We start from the raw sequence: 18,052 nt of genomic DNA on the forward strand, positions 1-18,052 counted from the left end.
TGCTGGACCTAACTGCAGTCTTTGACACTGTTGATTATCATCTGCTACTGGATAAGCTGAGAGACTGGGAAGGCCTGCCAGAAACTGTTCGAGAGTGGTTCTCTTATCTGTCTGAGCGTTCCTTCTCTGTAGCCATCGCCAAGTTTTGGTCCTCCAGAACCTCTCTCACCAAAAGATGTCTCACAGGGTTGTGTTCTGAGGCCTGTGATTTTCAGGCTCTATCTGTTGTCTCTTAAACACATCCTGAGGTTTTTTTTAAAGGAATATTCTACCGTCTTTATGCAGATGACATCCGACGGTACATCTCCTTTAAGCCCCATGAGATGTCTAAGCTGCAGCTGTTACTACACACCTGCTCAGACTCTATTAGAACCTGGATGGCTGGGAACTTTCTACAGCAGAATGACGATAAGACGAAGATCCTCATCTGTGCCGCAGACAAGCTGGTTCCCGAAGTCACAGCCTCTCTAGATCAAATTGCTTCTCGCACCAAACCCTTTGTTAAGAATCCCATTGTGACGTTTGACCCAGCTCTCACCCAGGATTCTCATGTCAGGTTTCTTGTTGGCTCTTCTTTCTTTCATCTCAGGAGCATTAAACGCCGGTTTAATTAACCAACATTTTTAGTGTACAGCACCTTTTTTGGTTGTAATGCCTTGTGAATGCGCTTTATAAATAAAATGGGATTGGATTGAAGCATTGCTAAACTTAGTCCATTTCTATCATGCTCTGAACTTGAGATGGTTTTCCCAACCTTCATCTCCTCATGCTTAGGCTACTGCAACTCGCTTTTCACTTGTCTTAGCAAAACCTTCCTGATCAGTTTACAGGTGGTTCAGAATGCCTGTGCTCGGCTTCTGACCAAATGGTCAAAAGACACCCACATCAGATATTGGCAGGTATTATGGTTTTAGTGATGTTGTCTGGATGCAGTTGTTGCATTAACGGGCAGCAGTGGCTCAGTAGGTAGGGTAGGTTGATGACCTTTGGGCACATAAAGATCGTGTATGATTTAAAATTACGAGCCCCAGTGGCCTAATGGATAAGGCACTGGCCTCCTAAGCCAGGTATTGTGGGTTCAAGTCCCATCTGGGGTGGCATATACCTGTTATAGTGATGTTTTCTGCCTCACGTTGTTTCATGAAGCAAACGTTTTGCGTACTTTTTATCACGTCACCTCATTGATAGATATGATTACTTTTGGCCATATCAAAATCCTTTATTGATACAAGTTTGTAGCCCCAGTGGCCTAATGGATAAGGCACTGGCCTTCTAAGCCAGGGATTGTGGGTTCGAGTCCCACCTGGGGTGGTATAATGCTCAACAAAACCACTCTCAAACACATCTATAAAATCTCTAGAGTCTTCTGACTTCCTTCAACACTACAGGGACACGCAAGATGGTTATCAATTGTTCAATCGTTGTGCCCCAGAGCAAGTAGTTCACTAAGTGTGTTTTGACGCCATCAGCAGTATTTTCTCCTGCTTCACCTACTGCCTACATCCACTCTGATGGAGATGGTGAAAACATCCAGTCTTTCTTTGTGGACAAAGTCATTAACCCTTTGATACATAATGGTCACTACAGTGGACAGGTACTCAAAATTGTTATTTCTTTATTTTTGCTATTAAGCACAGCTGTTGAAGACTTTATTGCATTTGAGCCCCTCCATTTGGACTTCAGTAAGTCAAGCCAACATATTCCATGTTCAGAATGCACGCTGTCCACTGAGATGGACATGTAATAAATTATTTGTAAATTAACAAAATGTTACAAAAAATATTTGTTGAAATTTGTTTCATTCACACCTAAAGATGAATGAAAAAAATTGTTTAAAAAATCTTGGTTGAAGATTTCATAATCCATGCATCAGAGGGTTAAGGTGAGATCTTCCATCTGTCCTTCAGCGCTATCTCAGCCTCTTCCGACTCCTACCCTTCCCCTCATCCTAAGCATCTTTGTCCCTGTTTCTTCACCTGAGCCATCCAAACTAGTTTACATTATGAAGACTTCTGCACGCCCCCTCGACATCTTACCCTCTTCTTTTTTTAAAAACACTTTTCTGTCTATCTGTCCCAGTGTGGTCTCTCTGGTTTCTGGTCAGGTCCCTGCTTATTTCAAGAAAGCTGTAATCCAACCGCTTCTTATAAAAACGAGTCCTGCTCCATCTCTCAAAAGCAGCTTCAGAGAAATCTCTAAGCTTCCGTTCATCTCCACGATCTCGGAAAAGGCTGTGGCTAAACACCTCACAGCTGCTCTTGATGAACGCAACATCTACAGTAGTTTCCAGTAAGGTTTTATTTTATATCCCATTCTACTGAAACAGCTCTTCTTAGTTCTCTAATGACCTTCTGACATACAGACATGCAGGGGACTGTTCTAGTCTGGTTCTGCTGGACCTAACTGCAGTCTTTGACACTGTTGATTATCATCTGCTACTGGATAAGCTGAGAGACTGGGAAGGCCTGCCAGAAACTGTTCGAGAGTGGTTCTCTTATCTGTCTGAGCGTTCCTTCTCTGTAGCCATCGCCAAGTTTTGGTCCTCCAGAACCTCTCTCACCAAAAGATGTCTCACAGGGTTGTGTTCTGAGGCCTGTGATTTTCAGGCTCTATCTGTTGTCTCTTAAACACATCCTGAGGTTTTTTTTAAAGGAATATTCTACCGTCTTTATGCAGATGACATCCGACGGTACATCTCCTTTAAGCCCCATGAGATGTCTAAGCTGCAGCTGTTACTACACACCTGCTCAGACTCTATTAGAACCTGGATGGCTGGGAACTTTCTACAGCAGAATGACGATAAGACGAAGATCCTCATCTGTGCCGCAGACAAGCTGGTTCCCGAAGTCACAGCCTCTCTAGATCAAATTGCTTCTCGCACCAAACCCTTTGTTAAGAATCCCATTGTGACGTTTGACCCAGCTCTCACCCAGGATTCTCATGTCAGGTTTCTTGTTGGCTCTTCTTTCTTTCATCTCAGGAGCATTAAACGCCGGTTTAATTAACCAACATTTTTAGTGTACAGCACCTTTTTTGGTTGTAATGCCTTGTGAATGCGCTTTATAAATAAAATGGGATTGGATTGAAGCATTGCTAAACTTAGTCCATTTCTATCATGCTCTGAACTTGAGATGGTTTTCCCAACCTTCATCTCCTCATGCTTAGGCTACTGCAACTCGCTTTTCACTTGTCTTAGCAAAACCTTCCTGATCAGTTTACAGGTGGTTCAGAATGCCTGTGCTCGTCTTCTGACCAAATGGTCAAAAGACACCCACATCAGATATTGGCAGGTATTATGGTTTTAGTGATGTTGTCTGGATGCAGTTGTTGCATTAACGGGCAGCAGTGGCTCAGTAGGTAGGGTAGGTTGATGACCTTTGGGCACATAAAGATCGTGTATGATTTAAAATTACGAGCCCCAGTGGCCTAATGGATAAGGCACTGGCCTCCTAAGCCAGGTATTGTGGGTTCAAGTCCCATCTGGGGTGGCATATACCTGTTATAGTGATGTTTTCTGCCTCACGTTGTTTCATGAAGCAAACGTTTTGCGTACTTTTTATCACGTCACCTCATTGATAGATATGATTACTTTTGGCCATATCAAAATCCTTTATTGATACAAGTTTGTAGCCCCAGTGGCCTAATGGATAAGGCACTGGCCTTCTAAGCCAGGGATTGTGGGTTCAAGTCCCACCTGGGGTGGTATAATGCTCAACAAAACCACTCTCAAACACATCTATAAAATCTCTAGAGCCTTCTGACTTCCTTCAACACTACAGGGACACGCAAGATGGTTATCAATTGTTCAATCGTTGTGCCCCAGAGCAAGTAGTTCACTAAGTGTGTTTTGACGCCATCAGCAGTATTTTCTCCTGCTTCACCTACTGCCTACATCCACTCTGATGGAGATGGTGAAAACATCCAGTCTTTCTTTGTGGACAAAGTCATTAAGGTGAGATCTTCCATCTGTCCTTCAGCGCTATCTCAGCCTCTTCCGACTACTACCCTTCCCCTCATCCTAAGCATCTTTGTCCCTGTTTCTTCACCTGAGCCATCCAAACTAGTTTACATTATGAAGACTTCTGCACGCCCCCTCGACATCTTACCCTCTTCTTTTTTTAAAAACACTTTTCTGTCTATCTGTCCCAGTGTGGTCTCTCTGGTTTCTGGTCAGGTCCCTGCTTATTTCAAGAAAGCTGTAATCCAACCGCTTCTTATAAAAACGAGTCCTGCTCCATCTCTCAAAAGCAGCTTCAGAGAAATCTCTAAGCTTCCGTTCATCTCCACGAGCTCGGAAAAGGCTGTGGCTAAACACCTCACAGCTGCTCTTGATGAACGCAACATCTACAGTAGTTTCCAGTAAGGTTTTATTTTATATCCCATTCTACTGAAACAGCTCTTCTTAGTTCTCTAATGACCTTCTGACATACAGACATGCAGGGGACTGTTCTAGTCTGGTTCTGCTGGACCTAACTGCAGTCTTTGACACTGTTGATTATCATCTGCTACTGGATAAGCTGAGAGACTGGGAAGGCCTGTCAGAAACTGTTCGAGAGTGGTTCTCTTATCTGTCTGAGCGTTCCTTCTCTGTAGCCATCGCCAAGTTTTGGTCCTCCAGAACCTCTCTCACCAAAAGATGTCTCACAGGGTTGTGTTCTGAGGCCTGTGATTTTCAGGCTCTATCTGTTGTCTCTTAAACACATCCTGAGGTTTTTTTTAAAGGAATATTCTACCGTCTTTATGCAGATGACATCCGACGGTACATCTCCTTTAAGCCCCATGAGATGTCTAAGCTGCAGCTGTTACTACACACCTGCTCAGACTCTATTAGAACCTGGATGGCTGGGAACTTTCTACAGCAGAATGACGATAAGACGAAGATCCTCATCTGTGCCGCAGACAAGCTGGTTCCCGAAGTCACAGCCTCTCTAGATCAAATTGCTTCTCGCACCAAACCCTTTGTTAAGAATCCCATTGTGACGTTTGACCCAGCTCTCACCCAGGATTCTCATGTCAGGTTTCTTGTTGGCTCTTCTTTCTTTCATCTCAGGAGCATTAAACGCCGGTTTAATTAACCAACATTTTTAGTGTACAGCACCTTGTTTGGTTGTAATGCCTTGTGAATGCGCTTTATAAATAAAATGGGATTGGATTGAAGCATTGCTAAACTTAGTCCATTTCTATCATGCTCTGAACTTGAGATGGTTTTCCCAACCTTCATCTCCTCATGCTTAGGCTACTGCAAAATGCTTTTCACTTGTCTTAGCAAAACCTTCCTGATCAGTTTACAGGTGGTTCAGAATGCCTGTGCTCGGCTTCTGACCAAATGGTCAAAAGACACCCACATCAGATATTGGCAGGTATTATGGTTTTAGTGATGTTGTCTGGATGCAGTTGTTGCATTAACGGGCAGCAGTGGCTCAGTAGGTAGGGTAGGTTGATGACCTCTGGGCACATAAAGATCGTGTATGATTTAAAATTACGAGCCCCAGTGGCCTAATGGATAAGGCACTGGCCTCCTAAGCCAGGGATTGTGGGTTCAAGTCCCATCTGGGGTGGCATATACCTGTTATAGTGATGTTTTCTGCCTCACGTTGTTTCATGAAGCAAACGTTTTGCATACTTTTTATCACGTCACCTCATTGATAGATATGATTACTTTTGGCCATATCAAAATCCTTTATTGACACAAGTTTGTAGCCCCAGTGGCCTAATGGATAAGGCACTGGCCTTCTAAGCCAGGGATTGTGGGTTCGAGTCCCACCTGCGGTGGTATAATGCTCAACAAAACCACTCTCAAACACATCTATAAAATCTCTAGAATCTTCTGACTTCCTTCAACACTACAGGGACACGCAAGATGGTTATCAATTGTTCAATCGTTGTGCCCCAGAGCAAGTAGTTCACTAAGTGTGTTTTGACGCCATCAGCAGTATTTTCTCCTGCTTCACCTACTGCCTACATCCACTCTGATGGAGATGGTGAAAACATCCAGTCTTTCTTTGTGGACAAAGTCATTAAGGTGAGATCTTCCATCTGTCCTTCAGCGCTATCTCAGCCTCTTCCGACTCCTACCCTTCCCCTCATCCTAAGCATCTTTGTCCCTGTTTCTTCACCTGAGCCATCCAAACTAGTTTACATAATGAAGACTTCTGCACGCCCCCTCGACATCTTACCCTCTTCTTTTTTTAAAAACACTTTTCTGTCTATCTGTCCCAGTGTGGTCTCTCTGGTTTCTGGTCAGGTCCCTGCTTATTTCAAGAAAGCTGTAATCCAACCGCTTCTTATAAAAACGAGTCCTGCTCCATCTCTCAAAAGCAGCTTCAGAGAAATCTCTAAGCTTCCGTTCATCCCCACGATCTCGGAAAAGGCTGTGGCTAAACACCTCACAGCTGCTCTTGATGAACGCAACATCTACAGTAGTTTCCAGTAAGGTTTTATTTTATATCCCATTCTACTGAAACAGCTCTTCTTAGTTCTCTAATGACCTTCTGACATACAGACATGCAGGGGACTGTTCTAGTCTGGTTCTGCTGGACCTAACTGCAGTCTTTGACACTGTTGATTATCATCTGCTACTGGATAAGCTGAGAGACTGGGAAGGCCTGTCAGAAACTGTTCGAGAGTGGTTCTCTTATCTGTCTGAGCGTTCCTTCTCTGTAGCCATCGCCAAGTTTTGGTCCTCCAGAACCTCTCTCACCAAAAGATGTCTCACAGGGTTGTGTTCTGAGGCCTGTGATTTTCATGCTCTATCTGTTGTCTCTTAAACACATCCTGAGGTTTTTTTTAAAGGAATATTCTACCGTCTTTATGCAGATGACATCCGACGGTACATCTCCTTTAAGCCCCATGAGATGTCTAAGCTGCAGCTGTTACTACACACCTGCTCAGACTCTATTAGAACCTGGATGGCTGGGAACTTTCTACAGCAGAATGACGATAAGACGAAGATCCTCATCTGTGCCGCAGACAAGCTGGTTCCCGAAGTCACAGCCTCTCTAGATCAAATTGCTTCTCGCACCAAACCCTTTGTTAAGAATCCCATTGTGACGTTTGACCCAGCTCTCACCCAGGATTCTCATGTCAGGTTTCTTGTTGGCTCTTCTTTCTTTCATCTCAGGAGCATTAAACGCCGGTTTAATTAACCAACATTTTTAGTGTACAGCACCTTTTTTGGTTGTAATGCCTTGTGAATGCGCTTTATAAATAAAATGGGATTGGATTGAAGCATTGCTAAACTTAGTCCATTTCTATCATGCTCTGAACTTGAGATGGTTTTCCCAACCTTCATCTCCTCATGCTTAGGCTACTGCAACTCGCTTTTCACTTGTCTTAGCAAAACCTTCCTGATCAGTTTACAGGTGGTTCAGAATGCCTGTGCTCGGCTTCTGACCAAATGGTCAAAAGACACCCACATCAGATATTGGCAGGTATTATGGTTTTAGTGATGTTGTCTGGATGCAGTTGTTGCATTAACGGGCAGCAGTGGCTCAGTAGGTAGGGTAGGTTGATGACCTTTGGGCACATAAAGATCGTGTATGATTTAAAATTACGAGCCCCAGTGGCCTAATGGATAAGGCACTGGCCTCCTAAGCCAGGTATTGTGGGTTCAAGTCCCATCTGGGGTGGCATATACCTGTTATAGTGATGTTTTCTGCCTCACGTTGTTTCATGAAGCAAACGTTTTGCATACTTTTTATCACGTCACCTCATTGATAGATATGATTACTTTTGGCCATATCAAAATCCTTTATTGACACAAGTTTGTAGCCCCAGTGGCCTAATGGATAAGGCACTGGCCTTCTAAGCCAGGGATTGTGGGTTCGAGTCCCACCTGGGGTGGTATAATGCTCAACAAAACAACTCTCAAACACATCTATAAAATCTCTAGAATCTTCTGACTTCCTTCAACACTACAGGGACACGCAAGATGGTTATCAATTGTTCAATCGTTGTGCCCCAGAGCAAGTAGTTCACTAAGTGTGTTTTGACGCCATCAGCAGTATTTTCTCCTGCTTCACCTACTGCCTACATCCACTCTGATGGAGATGGTGAAAACATCCAGTCTTTCTTTGTGGACAAAGTCATTAAGGTGAGATCTTCCATCTGTCCTTCAGCGCTATCTCAGCCTCTTCCGACTCCTACCCTTCCCCTCATCCTAAGCATCTTTGTCCCTGTTTCTTCACCTGAGCCATCCAAACTAGTTTACATTATGAAGACTTCTGCACGCCCCCTCGACATCTTACCCTCTTCTTTTTTTAAAAACACTTTTCTGTCTATCTGTCCCAGTGTGGTCTCTCTGGTTTCTGGTCAGGTCCCTGCTTATTTCAAGAAAGCTGTAATCCAACCGCTTCTTATAAAAACGAGTCCTGCTCCATCTCTCAAAAGCAGCTTCAGAGAAATCTCTAAGCTTCCGTTCATCTCCACGATCTCGGAAAAGGCTGTGGCTAAACACCTCACAGCTGCTCTTGATGAACGCAACATCTACAGTAGTTTCCAGTAAGGTTTTATTTTATATCCCATTCTACTGAAACAGCTCTTCTTAGTTCTCTAATGACCTTCTGACATACAGACATGCAGGGGACTGTTCTAGTCTGGTTCTGCTGGACCTAACTGCAGTCTTTGACACTGTTGATTATCATCTGCTACTGGATAAGCTGAGAGACTGGGAAGGCCTGCCAGAAACTGTTCGAGAGTGGTTCTCTTATCTGTCTGAGCGTTCCTTCTCTGTAGCCATCGCCAAGTTTTGGTCCTCCAGAACCTCTCTCACCAAAAGATGTCTCACAGGGTTGTGTTCTGAGGCCTGTGATTTTCAGGCTCTATCTGTTGTCTCTTAAACACATCCTGAGGTTTTTTTTAAAGGAATATTCTACCGTCTTTATGCAGATGACATCCGACGGTACATCTCCTTTAAGCCCCATGAGATGTCTAAGCTGCAGCTGTTACTACACACCTGCTCAGACTCTATTAGAACCTGGATGGCTAGGAACTTTCTACAGCAGAATGACGATAAGACGAAGATCCTCATCTGTGCCGCAGACAAGCTGGTTCCCGAAGTCACAGCCTCTCTAGATCAAATTGCTTCTCGCACCAAACCCTTTGTTAAGAATCCCATTGTGACGTTTGACCCAGCTCTCACCCAGGATTCTCATGTCAGGTTTCTTGTTGGCTCTTCTTTCTTTCATCTCAGGAGCATTAAACGCCGGTTTAATTAACCAACATTTTTAGTGTACAGCACCTTTTTTGGTTGTAATGCCTTGTGAATGCGCTTTATAAATAAAATGGGATTGGATTGAAGCATTGCTAAACTTAGTCCATTTCTATCATGCTCTGAACTTGAGATGGTTTTCCCAACCTTCATCTCCTCATGCTTAGGCTACTGCAACTCGCTTTTCACTTGTCTTAGCAAAACCTTCCTGATCAGTTTACAGGTGGTTCAGAATGCCTGTGCTCGGCTTCTGACCAAATGGTCAAAAGACACCCACATCAGATATTGGCAGGTATTATGGTTTTAGTGATGTTGTCTGGATGCAGTTGTTGCATTAACGGGCAGCAGTGGCTCAGTAGGTAGGGTAGGTTGATGACCATTGGGCACATAAAGATCGTGTATGATTTAAAATTATGAGCCCCAGTGGCCTAATGGATAAGGCACTGGCCTCCTAAGCCAGGGATTGTGGGTTCAAGTCCCATCTGGGGTGGCAGATACCTGTTATAGTGATGTTTTCTGCCTCACGTTGTTTCATGAAGCAAACGTTTTGCGTACTTTTTATCACGTCACCTCATTGATAGATATGATTACTTTTGGCCATATCAAAATCCTTTATTGACACAAGTTTGTAGCCCCAGTGGCCTAATGGATAAGGCACTGGCCTTCTAAGCCAGGGATTGTGGGTTCGAGTCCCACCTGGGGTGGTATAATGCTCAACAAAACCACTCTCAAACACATCTATAAAATCTCTAGAGTCTTCTGACTTCCTTCAACACTACAGGGACACGCAAGATGGTTATCAATTGTTCAATCGTTGTGCCCCAGAGCAAGTAGTTCACTAAGTGTGTTTTGACGCCATCAGCAGTATTTTCTCCTGCTTCACCTACTGCCTACATCCACTCTGATGGAGATGGTGAAAACATCCAGTCTTTCTTTGTGGACAAAGTCATTAAGGTGAGATCTTCCATCTGTCCTTCAGCGCTATCTCAGCCTCTTCCGACTCCTACCCTTCCCCTCATCCTAAGCATCTTTGTCCCTGTTTCTTCACCTGAGCCATCCAAACTATTTTACATTATGAAGACTTCTGCACGCCCCCTCGACATCTTACCCTCTTCTTTTTTTAAAAACACTTTTCTGTCTATCTGTCCCAGTGTGGTCTCTCTGGTTTCTGGTCAGGTCCCTGCTTATTTCAAGAAAGCTGTAATCCAACCGCTTCTTATAAAAACGAGTCCTGCTCCATCTCTCAAAAGCAGCTTCAGAGAAATCTCTAAGCTTCCGTTCATCTCCACGATCTCGGAAAAGGCTGTGGCTAAACACCTCACAGCTGCTCTTGATGAACGCAACATCTACAGTAGTTTCCAGTAAGGTTTTATTTTATATCCCATTCTACTGAAACAGCTCTTCTTAGTTCTCTAATGACCTTCTGACATACAGACATGCAGGGGACTGTTCTAGTCTGGTTCTGCTGGACCTAACTGCAGTCTTTGACACTGTTGATTATCATCTGCTACTGGATAAGCTGAGAGACTGGGAAGGCCTGTCAGAAACTGTTCGAGAGTGGTTCTCTTATCTGTCTGAGCGTTCCTTCTCTGTAGCCATCGCCAAGTTTTGGTCCTCCAGAACCTCTCTCACCAAAAGATGTCTCACAGGGTTGTGTTCTGAGGCCTGTGATTTTCAGGCTCTATCTGTTGTCTCTTAAACACATCCTGAGGTTTTTTTTAAAGGAATATTCTACCGTCTTTATGCAGATGACATCCGACGGTACATCTCCTTTAAGCCCCATGAGATGTCTAAGCTGCAGCTGTTACTACACACCTGCTCAGACTCTATTAGAACCTGGATGGCTGGGAACTTTCTACAGCAGAATGACGATAAGACGAAGATCCTCATCTGTGCCGCAGACAAGCTGGTTCCCGAAGTCACAGCCTCTCTAGATCAAATTGCTTCTCGCACCAAACCCTTTGTTAAGAATCCCATTGTGACGTTTGACCCAGCTCTCACCCAGGATTCTCATGTGAGGTTTCTTGTTGGCTCTTCTTTCTTTCATCTCAGGAGCATTAAACGCCGGTTTAATTAACCAACATTTTTAGTGTACAGCACCTTTTTTGGTTGTAATGCCTTGTGAATGCGCTTTATAAATAAAATGGGATTGGATTGAAGCATTGCTAAACTTAGTCCATTTCTATCATGCTCTGAACTTGAGATGGTTTTCCCAACCTTCATCTCCTCATGCTTAGGCTACTGCAACTCGCTTTTCACTTGTCTTAGCAAAACCTTCCTGATCAGTTTACAGGTGGTTCAGAATGCCTGTGCTCGGCTTCTGACCAAATGGTCAAAAGACACCCACATCAGATATTCGCAGGTATTATGGTTTTAGTGATGTTGTCTGGATGCAGTTGTTGCATTAACGGGCAGCAGTGGCTCAGTAGGTAGGGTGGGTTGATGACCTTTGGCCACATAAAGATCGTGTATGATTTCAAATTATGTAGCCCCAGTGGCCTAATGGATAAGGCACTGGCCTCCTAAGCCAGGGATTGTGGGTTTAAGTCCCATCTGGGGTGGCATATACCTGTTATAGTGATGTTTTCTGCCTCACGTTGTTTCATGAAGCAAACGTTTTGCGTACTTTTTATCACGTCACCTCATTGATAGATATGATGACTTTTGGCCATATCGAAATCCTTTATTGACACAAGTTTGTAGCCCCAGTGGCCTAATGGATAAGGCACTGGCCTTCTAAGCCAGGGATTGTGGGTTCGAGTCCCACCTGGGGTGGTATAATGCTCAACAAAACCACTCTCAAACACATCTATAAAATCTCTAGAGCCTACTGACTTCCTTCAACACTACAGGGACACGCAAGATGGTTATCAATTGTTCAATTGTTGTGCCCCAGAGCAAGTAGTTCACTAAGTGTGTTTTGACGCCATCAGCAGTATTTTCTCCTGCTTCACCTACTGCCTACATCCACTCTGATGGAGATGGTGAAAACATCCAGTCTTTCTTTGTGGACAGTCATTAAGGTGAGATCTTCCATCTGTCCTTCAGCGCTATCTCAGCCTCTTCCGACTCCTACCCTTCCCCTCATCCTAAGCATCTTTGTCCCTGTTTCTTCACCTGAGCCATCCAAACTAGTTTACATTATGAAGACTTCTGCACGCCCCCTCGACATCTTACCCTCTTCTTTTTTTAAAACACTTTTCTGTCTATCTGTCCCAGTGTGGTCTCTCTGGTTTCTGGTCAGGTCCCTGCTTATTTCAAGAAAGCTGTAATCCAACCGCTTCTTATAAAAACGAGTCCTGCTCCAGCTCTCAAAAGCAACTTCAGAGCAATCTCTAAGCTTCCGTTCATCTCCAAGATCTCGGAAAAGGCTGTGGCTAAACACCTCACAGCTGCTCTTGATGAACGCAACATCTACAGTAGTTTCCAGTAAGGTTTTATTTTATATCCCATTCTACTGAAACAGCTCTTCTTAGTTCTCTAATGACCTTCTGACTTACAGACATGCAGGGGACTGTTTAGTCTGGTTCTGCTGGACCTAACAGCAGTTTTTGACACTGTTGACTATCATCTGCTACTGGATAAGCTGAGAGACTGGGAAGGCCTGTCAGAAACTGTTCGAGAGTGGTTCTCTTATCTGTCTGAGCGTTCCTTCTCTGTAGCCATCGCCAAGTTTTGGTCCTCCAGAACCTCTCTCACCAAAAGATGTCTCACAGGGTTGTGTTCTGAGGCCTGTGATTTTCAGGCTCTATCTGTTGTCTCTTAAACACATCCTGAGTTTTTTTTAAAGGAATATTCTACCGTCTTTATGCAGATGACATCCGACGGTACATCTCCTTTAAGCCCCATGAGATGTCTAAGCTGCAGCTGTTACTACACACCTGCTCAGACTCTATTAGAACCTGGATGGCTGGGAACTTTCTACAGCAGAATGACGATAAGACGAAGATCCTCATCTGTGCCGCAGACAAGCTGGTTCCCGAAGTCACAGCCTCTCTAGATCAAATTGCTTCTCGCACCAAACCCTTTGTTAAGAATCCCATTGTGACGTTTGACCCAGCTCTCACCCAGGATTCTCATGTCAGGTTTCTTGTTGGCTCTTCTTTCTTTCATCTCAGGAGCATTAAACGCCGGTTTAATTAACCAACATTTTTAGTGTACAGCGCCTTGTTTGGTTGTAATGCCTTGTGAATGCGCTTTACAAATAAAATGGGATTGGATTGAAGCATTGCTAAACTTAGTCCATTTCTATCATGCTCTGAACTTGAGATGGTTTTCCCAACCTTCATCTCCTCATGCTTAGGCTACTGCAACTCGCTTTTCACTTGTCTTAGCAAAACCTTCCTGATCAGTTTACAGGTGGTTCAGAATGCCTGTGCTCGGCTTCTGACCAAATGGTCAAAAGACACCCACATCAGATATTGGCAGGTATTATGGTTTTAGTGATGTTGTCTGGATGCAGTTGTTGCATTAACGGGCAGCAGTGGCTCAGTAGGTAGGGTGGGTTGATGACCTTTGGCCACATAAAGATCGTGTATGATTTCAAATTATGTAGCCCCAGTGGCCTAATGGATAAGGCACTGGCCTCCTAAGCCAGGGATTGTGGGTTTAAGTCCCATCTGGGGTGGCATATACCTGTTATAGTGATGTTTTCTGCCTCACGTTGTTTCATGAAGCAAACGTTTTGCGTACTTTTTATCACGTCACCTCATTGATAGATATGATTACTTTTGGCCATATCGAAATCCTTTATTGACACAAGTTTGTAGGCCCAGTGGCCTAATGGATAAGGCACTGGCCTTCTAAGCCAGGGATTGTGGGTTCGAGTCCCACCTGGGGTGGTATAATCCTCAACAAAAACACTCTCAAACACATCTATAAAATCTCTAGAGTCTTCTGACTTCATTCAACACTACAGGGACACCCAAGATGGTTATCAATTGTTCAATCGTTGTGCCCCAGAGCAAGTAGTTCACTAAATGTGTTTTGACGCCATCAGCAGTATTTTCTCCTGCTTCACCTACTGCCTACATCCACTCTGATGGAGATGGTGAAAACATCCAGTCTTTCTTTGTGGACAAAGTCATTAAGGTGAGATCTTCCATCTGTTCTTCAGCGCTATCTCAGCCTCTTCCGACTCCTACCCTTCCCCTCATCCTAAGCATCTTTGTCCCTGTTTCTTCACCTGAGCCATCCAAACTAGTTTACATTATGAAGACTTCTGCACGCCCCCTCGACATCTTACCCTCTTCTTTTTTTAAAAACACTTTTCTGTCTATCTGTCCCAGTGTGGTCTCTCTGGTTTCTGGTCAGGTCCCTGCTTATTTCAAGAAAGCTGTAATCCAACCGCTTCTTATAAAAACGAGTCCTGCTCCATCTCTCAAAAGCAGCTTAAGAGAAATCTCTAAGCTTCCGTTCATCTCCACGATCTCGGAAAAGGCTGTGGCTAAACACCTCACAGCTGCTCTTGATGAACGCAACATCTACAGTAGTTTCCAGTAAGGTTTTATTTTATATCCCATTCTACTGAAGCAGCTCTTCTTAGTTCTCTAATGACCTTCTGACATACAGACATGCAGGGGACTGTTCTAGTCTGGTTCTGCTGGACCTAACTGCAGTCTTTGACACTGTTGATTATCATCTGCTACTGGATAAGCTGAGAGACTGGGAAGGCCTGTCAGAAACTGTTCGAGAGTGGTTCTCTTATCTGTCTGAGCGTTCCTTCTCTGTAGCCATCGCCAAGTTTTGGTCTTTCAGAACCTCTCTCACCAAAAGATGTCTCACAGGGTTGTGTTCTGAGGCCTGTGATTTTCAGGCTCTATCTGTTGTCTCTTAAACACATCCTGAGGTTTTTTTTAAAGGAATATTCTACCGTCTTTATGCAGATGACATCCGACGGTATATCTCCTTTAAGCCCCATGAGATGTCTAAGCTGCAGCTGTTACTACACACCTGCTCAGACTCTATTAGAACCTGGATGGCTGGGAACTTTCTACAGCAGAATGACGATAAGACGAAGATCCTCATCTGTGCCGCAGACAAGCTGGTTCACGAAGTCACAGCCTCTCTAGATCAAATTGCTTCTCGCACCAAACCCTTTGTTAAGAATCCCATTGTGACGTTTGACCCAGCTCTCACCCAGGATTCTCATGTCAGGTTTCTTGTTGGCTCTTCTTTCTTTCATCTCAGGAGCATTAAACGCCGGTTTAATTAACCAACATTTTTAGTGTATAGCGCCTTGTTTGGTTGTAATGCCTTGTGAATGCGCTTTATAAATAAAATGGGATTGGATTGGATTGAAGCATTGCTAAACTTAGTCCATTTCTATCATGCTCTGAACTTGAGATGGTTTTCCCAACCTTCATCTCCTCATGCTTAGGCTACTGCAACTCGCTTTTCACTTGTCTTAGCAAAACCTTCCTGATCAGTTTACAGGTGGTTCAGAATGCCTGTGCTCGTCTTCTGACCAAATGGTCAAAAGACACCCACATCAGATATTGGCAGGTATTATGGTTTTAGTGATGTTTTCTAGGTGCAGTTGTTGCATTAACGGGCAGCAGTGGCTCAGTAGGTAGGGTAGGTTGATGACCTTTGGGCACATAAAAATCGTGTATGATTTTGAGCCCCAGTGGCCTAATGGATAAGGCACTGGCCTCCTAAGCCAGGGATTGTGGGTTCAAGTCCCATCTGGGGTGGCAGATACCTGTTATAGTGATGTTTTCTGCCTCACGTTGTTTCATGAAGCAAACGTTTTGCGTACTTTTTATCACGTCACCTCATTGATAGATATGATTACTTTTGGCCATATCGAAATCCTTTATTGACACAAGTTTGTAGCCCCAGTGGCCTAATGGATAAGGCACTGGCCTTCTAAGCCAGGGATTGTGGGTTCGAGTCCCACCTGGGGTGGTATAATGCTCAACAAAAACACTCTCAAACACATCTATAAAATCTCTAGAGTCTTCTGACTTCCTTCAACACTACAGGGACACGCAAGATGGTTATCAATTGTTCAATCGTTGTGCCCCAGAGCAAGTAGTTCACTAAATGTGTTTTGACGCCATCAGCAGTATTTTCTCCTGCTTCACCTACTGCCTACATCCACTCTGATGGAGATGGTGAAAACATCCAGTCTTTCTTTGTGGACAGTCATTAAGGTGAGATCTTCCATCTGTCCTTCAGCGCTATCTCAGCCTCTTCCGACTCCTACCCTTCCCCTCATCCTAAGCATCTTTGTCCCTGTTTCTTCACCTGAGCCATCCAAACTAGTTTACATTATGAAGACTTCTGCACGCCCCCTCGACATCTTACCCTCTTCTTTTTTTAAAACACTTTTCTGTCTATCTGTCCCAGTGTGGTCTCTCTGGTTTCTGGTCAGGTCCCTGCTTATTTCAAGAAAGCTGTAATCCAACCGCTTCTTATAAAAACGAGTCCTGCTCCAGCTCTCAAAAGCAACTTCAGAGCAATCTCTAAGCTTCCGTTCATCTCCAAGATCTCGGAAAAGGCTGTGGCTAAACACCTCACAGCTGCTCTTGATGAACGCAACATCTACAGTAGTTTCCAGTAAGGTTTTATTTTATATCCCATTCTACTGAAACAGCTCTTCTTAGTTCTCTAATGACCTTCTGACTTACAGACATGCAGGGGACTGTTTAGTCTGGTTCTGCTGGACCTAACAGCAGTTTTTGACACTGTTGACTATCATCTGCTACTGGATAAGCTGAGAGACTGGGAAGGCCTGTCAGAAACTGTTCGAGAGTGGTTCTCTTATCTGTCTGAGCGTTCCTTCTCTGTAGCCATCGCCAAGTTTTGGTCCTCCAGAACCTCTCTCACCAAAAGATGTCTCACAGGGTTGTGTTCTGAGGCCTGTGATTTTCAGGCTCTATCTGTTGTCTCTTAAACACATCCTGAGTTTTTTTTAAAGGAATATTCTACCGTCTTTATGCAGATGACATCCGACGGTACATCTCCTTTAAGCCCCATGAGATGTCTAAGCTGCAGCTGTTACTACACACCTGCTCAGACTCTATTAGAACCTGGATGGCTGGGAACTTTCTACAGCAGAATGACGATAAGACGAAGATCCTCATCTGTGCCGCAGACAAGCTGGTTCCCGAAGTCACAGCCTCTCTAGATCAAATTGCTTCTCGCACCAAACCCTTTGTTAAGAATCCCATTGTGACGTTTGACCCAGCTCTCACCCAGGATTCTCATGTCAGGTTTCTTGTTGGCTCTTCTTTCTTTCATCTCAGGAGCATTAAACGCCGGTTTAATTAACCAACATTTTTAGTGTACAGCGCCTTGTTTGGTTGTAATGCCTTGTGAATGCGCTTTACAAATAAAATGGGATTGGATTGAAGCATTGCTAAACTTAGTCCATTTCTATCATGCTCTGAACTTGAGATGGTTTTCCCAACCTTCATCTCCTCATGCTTAGGCTACTGCAACTCGCTTTTCACTTGTCTTAGCAAAACCTTCCTGATCAGTTTACAGGTGGTTCAGAATGCCTGTGCTCGGCTTCTGACCAAATGGTCAAAAGACACCCACATCAGATATTGGCAGGTATTATGGTTTTAGTGATGTTGTCTGGATGCAGTTGTTGCATTAACGGGCAGCAGTGGCTCAGTAGGTAGGGTGGGTTGATGACCTTTGGCCACATAAAGATCGTGTATGATTTCAAATTATGTAGCCCCAGTGGCCTAATGGATAAGGCACTGGCCTCCTAAGCCAGGGATTGTGGGTTTAAGTCCCATCTGGGGTGGCATATACCTGTTATAGTGATGTTTTCTGCCTCACGTTGTTTCATGAAGCAAACGTTTTGCGTACTTTTTATCACGTCACCTC

At 44.1% G+C, this 18,052-nt stretch overlaps 1 protein-coding gene and 17 non-coding genes across 20 annotated transcripts in view; 17 read left to right on the top strand and 1 right to left on the bottom strand.

The window, feature by feature from the left end:
* atp7b (ATPase copper transporting beta) overlaps positions 1 to 18,052 on the bottom strand; it is a 272,095-nt gene that overhangs the window by 152,298 nt on the left and 101,745 nt on the right. The gene's annotated exons all lie outside the window — the stretch shown is intronic.
* Positions 1,025 to 1,097, top strand: trnar-ccu (transfer RNA arginine (anticodon CCU)). Its single transcript has one exon. It is a non-coding gene; the product is annotated as a tRNA-Arg (tRNA).
* Positions 1,239 to 1,311, top strand: trnar-ucu (transfer RNA arginine (anticodon UCU)). The gene has a single exon. It is a non-coding gene; the product is annotated as a tRNA-Arg (tRNA).
* Positions 3,416 to 3,488, top strand: trnar-ccu (transfer RNA arginine (anticodon CCU)). The gene has a single exon. It is a non-coding gene; the product is annotated as a tRNA-Arg (tRNA).
* Positions 3,630 to 3,702, top strand: trnar-ucu (transfer RNA arginine (anticodon UCU)). The gene has a single exon. It is a non-coding gene; the product is annotated as a tRNA-Arg (tRNA).
* trnar-ccu (transfer RNA arginine (anticodon CCU)) lies at positions 5,486 to 5,558 on the top strand. Its single transcript has one exon. It is a non-coding gene; the product is annotated as a tRNA-Arg (tRNA).
* Positions 5,700 to 5,772, top strand: trnar-ucu (transfer RNA arginine (anticodon UCU)). The gene has a single exon. It is a non-coding gene; the product is annotated as a tRNA-Arg (tRNA).
* Positions 7,556 to 7,628, top strand: trnar-ccu (transfer RNA arginine (anticodon CCU)). The gene has a single exon. It is a non-coding gene; the product is annotated as a tRNA-Arg (tRNA).
* Positions 7,770 to 7,842, top strand: trnar-ucu (transfer RNA arginine (anticodon UCU)). The gene has a single exon. It is a non-coding gene; the product is annotated as a tRNA-Arg (tRNA).
* Positions 9,626 to 9,698, top strand: trnar-ccu (transfer RNA arginine (anticodon CCU)). Its single transcript has one exon. It is a non-coding gene; the product is annotated as a tRNA-Arg (tRNA).
* Positions 9,840 to 9,912, top strand: trnar-ucu (transfer RNA arginine (anticodon UCU)). The gene has a single exon. It is a non-coding gene; the product is annotated as a tRNA-Arg (tRNA).
* trnar-ccu (transfer RNA arginine (anticodon CCU)) lies at positions 11,697 to 11,769 on the top strand. The gene has a single exon. It is a non-coding gene; the product is annotated as a tRNA-Arg (tRNA).
* Positions 11,911 to 11,983, top strand: trnar-ucu (transfer RNA arginine (anticodon UCU)). The gene has a single exon. It is a non-coding gene; the product is annotated as a tRNA-Arg (tRNA).
* Positions 13,763 to 13,835, top strand: trnar-ccu (transfer RNA arginine (anticodon CCU)). The gene has a single exon. It is a non-coding gene; the product is annotated as a tRNA-Arg (tRNA).
* On the top strand, positions 13,977 to 14,049 carry trnar-ucu (transfer RNA arginine (anticodon UCU)). The gene has a single exon. It is a non-coding gene; the product is annotated as a tRNA-Arg (tRNA).
* trnar-ccu (transfer RNA arginine (anticodon CCU)) lies at positions 15,831 to 15,903 on the top strand. The gene has a single exon. It is a non-coding gene; the product is annotated as a tRNA-Arg (tRNA).
* On the top strand, positions 16,045 to 16,117 carry trnar-ucu (transfer RNA arginine (anticodon UCU)). Its single transcript has one exon. It is a non-coding gene; the product is annotated as a tRNA-Arg (tRNA).
* On the top strand, positions 17,897 to 17,969 carry trnar-ccu (transfer RNA arginine (anticodon CCU)). The gene has a single exon. It is a non-coding gene; the product is annotated as a tRNA-Arg (tRNA).

The sequence above is a fragment of the Nothobranchius furzeri genome, chromosome 1 (assembly GCF_043380555.1).
Source record: "Nothobranchius furzeri strain GRZ-AD chromosome 1, NfurGRZ-RIMD1, whole genome shotgun sequence".
In the NCBI taxonomy this organism is placed as follows: domain Eukaryota; kingdom Metazoa; phylum Chordata; class Actinopteri; order Cyprinodontiformes; family Nothobranchiidae; genus Nothobranchius; species Nothobranchius furzeri.